The following is an 11,238-nucleotide window of genomic DNA, read 5'->3' on the forward strand; positions in this document are numbered from 1 at the left end:
AATTTTATATAAAATATGACACAGAATTTCTATAAATTGAATCTAATTTTATATGTACTGGACAGATTTTGGGAATCCATTGAATCCTTTTTATGCCTTTTTTTTTTTGCTTTTTGGAGGGCAATTGGGGTTAAGCAACTTGCTTAAGGTCACACGGCTAGTTTTTTGTGTCTGAAGCTGGATTTGAACTCAGGTTCTCCTGACTCCAGGGCCGGTGTTCTATTCACTGTGCCACCTAGCCACCCCAGCAAATCCTTTTTAAGTGAAAAATTTTATATACTGCATTTTATGAATCTGAAAGTCTACTCTAAATGTGTTTCCATATTTATGTGGGAATACACATGTCCTTGATGTGCTGACCATTTTCAGCACTGGAAATCACATACAAAGTCAAGATCAAATAGGTTTTCCAGGTTCCTCATGCTTCTTTTTCTTCCTACTCCCCACCTGCTGTACTCAAGAAAAAGCACGGGCTTTTCTGATCAATCTTTCTCTGTCAAACAGAATTTTTATTCCCTAGCTATATACCCTTCTTCTTGCTCAGTACTCACCCTAGCCCTGTTATGACCCTGGACCCCTGCCCTTCTTTCTGGAAACCAGTATACTTGAAACATTCCAGACTCAAGATTTATAGTTTACTTATTATTTGATTAGTGCCTCCCTGCCTGTGACCTCAGAGATGAGATGCCAGTCAGATGCCTTGCTCATCCTGTAAAACAGCTGTCACTCAATCCCAGACAACATGATGGAGGTTCTCTGGTTTTACCCTTCCCCTGACGCTTTTTAATACTGCTTCTGCTTTTGAAGTGTTAGTCTTGCCAATGCCCAAACTCCCCTGTCCCCATCCTTGTGGGTGCACGTGTGTATCTGTGTGTGTGTGTGTGTGTGTGTGTGTAGGGGGGAGTCATTAGGCTACTCTAGTACCTTTCCTCATGGACCTTGCATTTGGCTCCCTTGGGTGTTTCTAGTCAAGTCCAATGCCCTTCCCTTAAACACAACAATGTTTCAGAATTTTCTGGCTTCTCTAGTTCTTCTGTGAAGCCTTTTTACTCTTAGCAATGAATGCAAACACCACCAAGTGTTGCAGATAGAGGGCATCAATTCCCCATACTTTGATTCTCTAGGGAGAGAACTTCTATGGTCTTGGTGACTAGGTGTTAAATACTAAGTATGACCATTCTAGTTTAATATTTGTTGTCTTGCATTTGGACACATGGTTAATCAATTTTACATAAAATGGGATACAGAATTTCTATAAATTGAATCTAATTTTATATGTACTGGACAGATTTTGGGAATCCAGTGAATCCTTTTAAGTGAAAAATTTTATATACTGTAAATAATTCCCCTTGTGTTATCTATTTTAAAACTTTACATTTTTACTATATGAGATTTATACATCAAGGTATGGTGGGAGTCTGGGACCCATGGTCTGAGTCCTGGCTCTCACTATTATTAGCCCTGCTTACATCATTTAAATACTGTGAGACTCAGTTTCCTCATGCAGACAATTGGGATAATAATATCTATACTACTTAACTCACAGGGTTGTTGTGAGAATACTTTGTAAATATGGAATTTTTGTGTAAATACGAGTTATTAGTTTTATAATTAAGCCCTGAGTTCTCTCTATTGGTGCCAAACCTTCAGGAGATCATCTGAAAGATATATTCTGTCAAAGGAGCACCCCATGATCTGGAAGTCACACATGGACTCTGTTTTTGTTGAGGTCACCCTATTTTCCAGGTCACTCAGGCTTATAACCTTGCAGTTATCTTTGACTGACTCCTTTCTACCACCCTCCACATCCAAGTCCTGCTAATATTACTTATCTCTTGTATCTGGCCCCTCCTCTCTACTCCCACTACAAACTATGCCCCACTCCCATTCTCTATGTGACCCTAGACAAGTCACTTCACCCTGTTGGCCCCAGTTTCCTCATCTGTTAAATGAGCCAGAGAAGGAAATGGCAAACCACACCAGTATCTCTGCCAAGAAAACCCCAAATGGGGTCACAAAGAGTTGGACATGACAAAAACAAATAAATAACAAACTATTTTCTCATTCTATTTTTTTGCCTAGATTTTATAACAATTTTCTAATTGGTCTTCCTTTCTCTAATCTGTGATTCCCTCCCCAACTCATCCTTTACTCCACTGCCTGACATATTTTGCCAATCCATTGCTCTGATCATGTTACTTCTTTACTCATGACCCGTTGGGGATTCCTTACTGTGTCCTGAATCAAGTATAAGCTTTATCCTGTTCCTGTCAGTCAAGGCCCTTCCTCTAGCCTACCTGTCTAGCTAATTACTACTCTCTCTCAGATTTTCTCTTCACAGAAACTGGACTATTCTCCATTCACCATCCTAAGGTTGACCCATGCTCTCCAATGTCCATGCCTGAGCTCAGTACAATCTCCATGCCTAGAATCGACCACCCCTCTATCTCCATCATTTGCAGTTCTTCCCTTAAGGCTCAACATGGGTACCTTCTCACCCATCAAATCTTCCCTGATCCTTCCCTCAACCACTGAGGAAATTGATCTCCCCACTTCTCAAATTTCTCTTTTCCAAATGTCCCCATTTTATTCTCCCTGGTATCATAATTATTTATGTGTGTGTATGTGTGTGTGTATGTGTGTGTATGTGGGTGTGTATATACATACATATATATATGTATATATATATATATATATAAAGGGCAACTAGGTGGTACAGTGGATAGGACACAGTGCCTAGAGTCATGAAGACCTGAGTTCAAATCTAGCCTCAGACACTTACTAACCTTGTGACTGTGAGCAAGTCACTTAAACCTGTTGGCGTCAATTTCCTCATTTGTAAAATGAGCTGGAGAAGGTAATGGCAAACCACTCCTGTATGTTTGCCAAAAAAATTCCCAATGGGAGCACGAGGAGTTAGACACAACTAAATGAAAAGTGATGAGAGATTAGAATTGGGGATCAGACCTTGCCTCTGGATGCTTACTAACTGTAAAAGCATAGGCAGGACCAATAATCCCTGTAGCACCAGCTGTGGGGCTCAAATGAAATAAAGCAAAAATGGTGGGATAGGCAGTGGTGTCAAATAGAAACAGATCCCTGAGGGCCACAAATTGATTTAGAAAACCACAACTCATTATCTGTTACAGTTTTTTGTTGTATTGTATTTTTAAATTTATTGTGTGAAACAGCTCCTAATTACATTTTATCAGCTTATGTATGGCTCCAGAGTTCTGCAGCTCTTTTCCTTCACCCCCTCCCCCCCAAATGTGACACCTATGGTGTAATAGGGTGTCCCAAAAGTCTTAGTGCAGTGATTTGGGGACAGCCTGTCTCAATGCCTGCTAGTTCTATAATTGTGTTTTTGTATGTCAGGCTTATCCTGTAAGTAGATATACATATATTGATCTAGCAAGTCTAGCCAACCTAAAGGTAAGATGAATTCTGGGAAAATGTACTGGACATGCAAATCTCTGTATCCCCAGGCAACACAATAAAGCAAACATATCCGGTTTTCTACTAACTCTGGGCTCAGCTCTCTTCTTATTAGATCACACTACCTTTCAGGGCATCATTTTCCCATAAAACACTAGATACAGTTCCATTGGGCCAGGTCGTCCCCAATATCAAGAAGGTACCCGGATGCGTCTGTCCACACTGGATATGTATAAAAACATACACCTTGTATTTTAGGCTGATCACCCAGCTTGGTCTGTAGTCTGGGAACCATAAGCACCTGCTGCTTTCAACAGCCCCATCAGAACAAGTATTATTGTTATTAATTTGTTTTGGTCATGTCCAACTCTTTGTGACCCATTTGGGGTTTTCTTGGCAGAGATACTAGAATGATTTGCTATTTCCTTCTCCAGCTCATTTTTCAGATGAGGAAACTGAGGCAAGCAGGGTGAAGTGACTTGTCCAGGGTCACACAGTTAGTAAGTATCTAAGGCTGAATTTGAATTCAGGCCCTCCAGCTTCCAGGTCTGCAGCTCTATCCACTGTACCACCTATCTGCCAGGATCAGAATAAGTACACTGAGCTAACTAGAATAAAATAGTGTTTGGTTTAGTTCTGCTAAAGTTAGAGGAAGATCAAAGCAATGAAAGAGGGATATGAGGAAAGAACCATACATTTGGTCAAAATTTATAACTCTCTGCTGTTGATTTAAAAGCATTTGACAATATGATGCAGGAAAACAGATGGCACCCTGTCAGAGGTGCAGAGAACTACAGCAACTTATAAAAACTTTCTTTGAATAAGGTGAGGCATCAGGGTGCATTGGACAGAATGCTAGGTTTAGAGTCAAGAGGACCTGGGTTCAAATCCAGAGGCTATCACTTACTATCTGTGTGACCGTGGGTGAGTCATTTAACCTCTGGGCATCAATTTCCTTATCCGTAAAATGACGGGGGCTGGACTTGATGAACTCAAAATTCTTTTCCAGCTCTAAATCTATGATTCTATGACAGAAAGCTTTTTTCCCCTTAGTAAAGCACTGATAAAAAAAAAGGAAGGGAGATGTTAAAAGGCTGGGGAAGGTGGGGAGGGGAGACAGAAAGGCAGAGAGAGAAAGAGAGAGACAGAGAGAGAGCAGAGGAGACAGACACAGACAGACAGAGAAGAGAGGAAATAGAGACAGAAAGGGAGAGGGGGGGGAGAGAGACAGAGAGAGAGAGAATGAAAGAATCATAATGGAAATAAAGTTTGTGATTCCACGTGTGTGTGTGTGTGTGTGTGTGTGTGTGTGTGAGCTTGCCTCAAGAAGAGAGACTAGAGAAGGCCTTTCTCTTTGGGATTGGAAAGGAAACTGGTAGAATGACAGTAACAGGAAGAAACAGGAAGAAGTAATTAGTGTGGGAGTGTGGGGTGGTTTAAAACTGAGTGCTCCCCAGCCCCAGATCACTGATGGATGAATATAGTTTGAATGGCTTCTGACTGTGGAAGAATCCAAATAGTCAATGTGGGAATTTGTTTGGCTTGACCACAAGTATTTGTTGTAAAGATTTTCTTTCTAATGTTCAGTGGAAGGAAGGGAGTGAGAGGGAGAAAGAAACAAATGTTTATTGATTGGAAAAAATACTAGAGTTTTTGTTTTTAAAGGAGTCAGAGTGAATTTTCTACTTGGGCCCAGAATTTGATTAAGAAGTCATATTGAAAATAATTGAAGTTTAGTTAGAAGATCATAGAACTGAATAGGGTCTTGGAGGAGATCTAAGTCTCTCATTTTATAGATGTGGAAACTGAGGTTTAGAGAGGTTAAATGACTTGGCCACAGTCACATAGATGACAGGGTCTTAGGCTAGTTTTGAATCAGGAGCGGCCCCCGTAGGAAGCATTTCCTTCCATTCCTGATTGTCAGCACTCTAAAAGAGAATCAGCATTTTCTACCTTGAACTTGTTTTACAGATGTTACCAACTACTACTCAATTCATTTTAATCTGCCCTTCTAATACATAAAAATAGATAACTTTGTTTGAAGCCCTTGTGATTCAGGTAGCCCTGCCTGGGAGAAGCCTGACCATCTGGCTCATGCTGTCACAATTCAAGGTGTTCCAGTTGTGATTGTCTATTGATGTTATTTAGTGCTTACCAGGTTATACTACCTGCTTGCATCACAGGAACCATACCCAGGAAGAACCAATCAGCTTCTTGGGGCTATCCCTCGAAGGCCAGTGTGGTTAGAATCATAGAAGTGGAGGGAGTATGGAGGTAGAGTCTTAGAGATCATCTAGGCCATCTTTCTCATTTTGCTCATATGGAAATTGAGACCCAGAGAGGGCAAGTGGCTTGCCTGAGGAGACAGGTGGTAAGCAAGCTGAGCCTTCATGGAAACTTAGGCTTCCAAGAGGGAGAGGTGAGAGTGAAGCCATTCCACCCACAAGGAATGCCCAACAGTGACTATCATTGTTGGGCCTGCTCTATGCAAGGCACTATGTCTAGTGGGGCAGACAAAGATGTATCAGATATCAACCTTCACCTTAAGAAGTTCAATAAAGTCACTCAAGTCATCAGCCATCCTATATGTTATCAAATAAAAAACTTCAGGAAGAGATAGAAAGAGAAATTCCTTTCAAGATATAGATCATATTCGGGAATCCACCTACCTAGACACACAGAAACCACATGGCTCAAGTACAAAACATTCTGCAGAAGTAAAGATTAACTTAAATAATTGGAGGGATATTAATTATTCATGGTTGCCACATGGCACTACTACCTAAATTAATTTACTTTTTGTTGCCAAACTGGTCATATTTCTAAACGATTATAGAATTAGAAAAAATAATAAAAAATTCATCTAGAGGAACAAAAAAATCAAGAATATCAAGGGAAATAATGACAAAAAGTGGGAAGGGGTGTAGCAGTTGCAGATTTGAAGCTATATTACAAGAGAGTAATGATTCAAACTAGTACTAGCTTAAAAATGGAGAAATTGCTCAGTGAAACAAATGAGGCATACAACATACAGAAGTGCGCCCATGTAGAATAGTTTTAGATAAAGCCCCAAACCCCAATTACTTGGGTAATATTTGATTAAAAAAAACTTCTGGGAAAACTGACAAGCTTCTAGGGTTGGACCAACATCTCACATCTAGACAATGTCCAAATGGGTTCATGACTTCAATATAAAAAGTCATATCAAAGATAAATTAGAAAGAGGAGGAAATTCCTTTCACAACTATCAGCAGGGAAAGAATTTATGGCCAATCAAGCAACAGAGAGGATTACAGAAAATAAAATGGACACTTTTTAATTACATAAAATCAAAAAGTCTTTGCACAAACAAAATCAATACAGTTAAAATTCAAAGGGAAAATTAATTGAAAAAAATTTTTTCACAACTTTCTGTGACAAAGGTTTGCTATCCAACATATATAAGAAACTATTATTCAAATAAAACTCCTATTACTCAAGTATGGGAGAATAAGAGTCATCCCCCCCATCCCCAATAGTCAAAGGATATGAATAGGCAACTCTCAAAGGAAGAAATACAAGCTATCAACAGCCATGCCAAACGAGATTTTTATCTAGTATCTATTATACTGGTGAAGATGACAAAAAAAAAAAGACAATGACCATTTTTGGAGGAGAAAACAGGAAGGTTTTCACATTGTTGATAGAGTTGTGAATGCTCTGACCATTCTAGAAAGCAATTTGGAACCATACCCCAAAAGTCACTAGATTAGGAGTTCTTAAATTTTTTCTGTATTATGGACCCCTTTGACAGTCTGGTGAAACCTGCAGATCTTTTCTGTGAATGTATTTTTAAATGAATAAAATAAAATACATAATTTTATAAAGGAAATCAATTATTTTGAAATATAATTGTAAAAATATTTTTAAAAGCATATTCACAGACCCCAGGTTAAGAATCCTTACACTGTGTGTACTCTGACTCAGAAATACCACTGTTAGGCCTAAACTCAAAAGAGATAGGCAAGTTTTCAAAGGAAGAAATAGAAGCTATAAACAGCCATGCCAAATGAAATCAAACACAGAGGAAAGGGTCAATATGCACAGAAATACTATCAGCTCTTTTTGGGGTGTTAAAGAGCTGGAAATTAAAGAGGCACCATCAGTTGAGGACTGGCTAAACAAGTTGTGGTATGTGAATAAAAAGGAATATGACTGCTCTGTTAGAAATGACAGCCTCCATGGTTTCAGAGAAACCTTGGAAGGTTTGCCTGAGTTGATGAAGGGGGAAGTGAACAGAACTTGGAGAATAATTTATACAAAAACATTTGCAAATACAAACAGTTATAAAAGTCTTAAAAATTTCTTTCTAATGTACCCACCAACAAGGATTCCAGAGGAATGAAGAAGCATGCTGTCCTGACAGAGAGTTGCTGGACTCAAGGTACAGGATGAGGGAGGGACATGAGCAATGTGGGCATTTGTTTTGCATAACTATGTTTATTTCTTTTTCTTATCATTTGACAGGGTTGGAATAGGGGCATGCTACCAACAGAGTTACCTCCAAAAAATAAAAAGAAATGAGGGTCATTGAAGCATTTTTTATAATGCGCAGAAGAGAATAGAAGGAAACACATAAACAGGACAGTTTTGAAAGTTGTGTGTTGAATTTATTATCTGAAGGGAAAAGCAAGACATACATAATAGAGATTCATGGTTTCACTGTACAATCCAGTTTTTCTGTTCTATTTTGGATACAGAAATGCTCATTTTATTTTGTGTTAAGTTCAGAATAAAAACAAAATTTGAACTGTACATTCCATTTCAGCTTTTTAAATGGATACCTGCCTCATCAGGCAGGGTTCCAGTAGCATCTGTAGCAGCAAGCACCCCGGTGTCCCCAGGGTGGCTGGGGTTAGGTTCTTAGATCTGCTTTGATAAAGGAAAGCAACTCAAAATGGGCTAACAAGCTTACTTTAATTAGTCAAATATGTATCGTTCACCTAGTTCAGGGGGAAAAGGTCAGCATCCCGAACTTCAGAGTATATAGACAGAATTATCAAGACAAAAACAGATCAAGTAGACAGATTTCCAAACTGTCCAACCACTACATCCATACCAAACAACATCTGGGTTTCAAAGCCGGGGGGCCCTGGACAACAGCTTCCCAGAGTTTCATCTGATCAAATCACAAAACATTTCTCAAAGTGAGCACCAAAACAAAGCTACACATCAGGGCTTATATAGCCTTCTCCTGGCTCAGAGAATGTAACAACCTTATTGACTCACTAGCCAATCAAGAAGTATCTACTGAAAAACAAGCCTCCCACCCCAGGCTCCAGGTGCACTTTAGCCTAGGGGCAGGGAAGATCTTTAAAATTTACATTCCCATTACAGCATCTTGCCAGCTGTCTTTTAAATATTAAATATCTAAATAAATATAATTGTTTCACAGCATCAATGACCAGCATACAGTAATAGTACCATTCCATTTTGTAAAACTCTATCCAAACAAAGATTACATTCAAATGTAATTACATTATATTACATTCAAAAACATAAAAAAAAGTAAAAATCACACCTAGGGATTCCAAGAGGATTGAGTGCATTCTAGGCACAGGAGGGATAGTCTTTGCAAAACCATGGAGAGAGAAGAGGCAATGTGTTTAAAGAAGAGTAAGTTAGTTTGAATGGATGGTAGCATGCATGAAGGATAGAGGTGAGGAATCGGTTTAGACTAGAGTCAGGCTATGAGTAGAGGATACCAAATAAAGAAACTTGCATTTGGTCCTAGGGATAATAGAGTTATCAGGGCAGCTAGGTGGCGCAGGCCTGGAGTCAGGAAGATCTGAGTTCAAATTCAGCCTCAGACACTATTTGTATGACTCTGGGCAAGTCAGTTTCCTCATCCGTGAAATGAAATGGGGAAAGAAATGGAGAACCACTCTAATATCTTTGTGAAGAAAACCCCAAAAGAGGTTACAAAGAATCAGACATGACTGAAAAATGACTAAACCAAAAAACCAGAAGAGTTTATTGAGTAGCAGAGTGACATGGCCAGAGCCTATGCTTTAGGCATATCTCTTTGGCAGTTGTGTGGAGCATGGATTGGAGAGGGAGAGACTTGTGGCAGAGAGGTCATTTAGGAAGCTGCTATAGTAGCCCAAGGGAGAGGTAAGGAGGGCTTATCCTAGTGTGATGGTCATACAGTGGAGAAAAGGGGGAAAATTTTAATGATGTTTTGGAGACTTGGCAAAGGACTGGATAGTATGTGATGAAACAGGCATTGATGATTCTGAGATTGCAAAATTTGACCAGGAGGATTGTAGTTGCCTTAATAGAAACAAGGAAGTTCCAAGGAGGGGTGGGTTTGTCGGGGAAAGATAGGTTTCTGTTTTGAATGTGTTAAGTTCCAGATACTTTCTGTACATCCACTTTAAAAGGTCCAATAAGCTGCTGATGCCCATCACCCCAGTAATCAGCCCAGTTTCCTGCATGCAGGAATTTAGTCAATGTCTATTGTGTTGAGTTAAATGCTGTGACCACAAGTAAACAACTTAGGCTTAGTTACTGTTCTTTATTGTCTTAATTGTCTCACCACAAAAGGAAAATAGTTGTGTCGGGTATGACCACATAAAGAGACTTCATCTCTCTTGCTTGAGAACAGCGTGCAGTTTTATCGTTTCCCTAGGCAAGAAAAGATGTGGAAGAAGGGGACATCTCCAAAGGGGTCACTATACCCCATGGCTTGGGGATAGCATTTTATCTTGTTGTGGTGGTCCTGCACCCTCCTTGGGTCGATTACCCAGAGAATCAGAACTAAAACTAGTGATCAGAACCTGAACTATTTGGACATCCTTCCAATTCTTGTCAGCTCTGGCATCCAGCCGGACAAGTTCTCCAAAGAAAAGGAGTTTTCTAACATGAAATCTTTTGCAAATGCAAGGCAGAGAGAAGGAGAAAAAAATGAGTCAGGAGTCAAAGGATATTCTGAGAACTTATTTGAAAACCAGCAATTGCAGTGTTTTGGGCAGCTGCTAGAGTCCAGAAACATTATCCATACAGACTCAGCCCAGTATGTTGTAACTGGATGAATGTACAGTTTTCTGTTGGTTGACAATGTGACCATGGCAACTACTTGGTTTTCACTGTGTCTGATATTTTATCCTCACAGAGGGAAAAATTGAAGGAGGTTGCCTACTTGGGATTGTGTGGGATTCATTGTTAGCTTCAGTGGGCTATCGACAAATTCTGAAATCTTCTTTGACTTCTGTCCCAGATTTCTTCTTCTGTTCACTGAATTTCTCAAAAGACTATATATCTAGGTTTTCACCCCAAACTGGGTATTTTATATGCTGCTGAAGATGCAAAAGAAGACATGGCTCTGGTTTGGCATGGGAAATGCTGAGTGCGATGTTAGTCAAAGTACCCGAGTGAGGGGTAAAATTGTTGTGAGAACTTCTGAGAGAGAGACATGAGGTTCAGAATGGATTCCAGAGAGAAAGGGAAAGACTTTGAAAATTATAGAAACGTAGGGAAAGCTGGCTCCTCAACACATCCCCAACACAGATATTTTGGAGACTTTTCCCTTGGGTAAGATCAGGGCCTTTCTCTGAGATCCCATCTCCCCAACCTCCCCACATCCCCCCCCTTCCAGCAAAGGGCTCATTCATTGTTGTGTGTTTTCTGGAAGAGAATATCTATAGAATTTGTCCAATTTCTATTTTCTCTCTTGGATGATGGTTTCACTTGCTCTTCACTATTTGTGATGGCTTTTGTGTGACTGGTATTTGCCGGGAAGGGGCCAAACCAGAAGATGTGAAC

This window comes from Petaurus breviceps, unplaced genomic scaffold, assembly GCF_028583685.1.
Source record: "Petaurus breviceps papuanus isolate PSGF00001 unplaced genomic scaffold, PetGlider_PUasm1.0 185, whole genome shotgun sequence".
In the NCBI taxonomy this organism is placed as follows: Eukaryota; Metazoa; Chordata; class Mammalia; order Diprotodontia; family Petauridae; genus Petaurus; species Petaurus breviceps.